The 499-nt window shown below is 41.3% G+C and overlaps 1 long non-coding RNA gene across 1 annotated transcript in view; it reads left to right on the plus strand.

Annotated features, from left to right (window-relative positions):
* LOC116695952 (uncharacterized) overlaps window positions 1-499 on the plus strand; it is a 2,250-nt gene that overhangs the window by 49 nt on the left and 1,702 nt on the right. The window contains exon 1 of the long non-coding RNA XR_004333591.1: window positions 1-36. This exon is cut by the window's left edge and continues 49 nt beyond it. This is a non-coding gene — a long non-coding RNA (uncharacterized LOC116695952). The remainder of the gene's footprint in view (window positions 37-499) is intronic.

Consider the following 499-nt stretch of genomic DNA (forward strand, 5'->3'; position numbering starts at 1 on the left):
ACACACACACACACACACACACACACACACACACACGTGTGGTGGTGCAGTTCCGGGATCACCCGGAGCACAAGTGGGGGCGCTGTTGGGCTGTGTTGATGCCAGATGCCTGAAGCACTTCTCTCTTCTCTAGTGATGCGTTTATGGTTTCCAGTTAAACTTTTCTCATCCTTCTTATTATCTCCGTTTTGCTCTTTAACATCTGGCCAGAGGTTTGCCATGAAGCCGCCTGCACGTTGAACATGTTCTTCCTGATTTTCTTTTTCCCAGCACTGCTGACTGAAGACATGCAGGAAAGCCATTATCTCACTAGAAACCTTCTCTTAGTTTTAACAAGTATTCAGATCCTTTAAATTGGTATAAGTACTAATCCCACACTGTACAAATACTCTGCTACAAGTAAACATCGCTCATTGAAAATATGACTTAAGTAAAAGTATGTAAGTTTCATAGATAGATAGATAACTAGATATTTATTGATCCCAAGAAAAATGGGAAA

The sequence above is a fragment of the Etheostoma spectabile genome, chromosome 9 (genome assembly GCF_008692095.1).
Source record: "Etheostoma spectabile isolate EspeVRDwgs_2016 chromosome 9, UIUC_Espe_1.0, whole genome shotgun sequence".
NCBI classification, from domain to species: domain Eukaryota; kingdom Metazoa; phylum Chordata; class Actinopteri; order Perciformes; family Percidae; genus Etheostoma; species Etheostoma spectabile.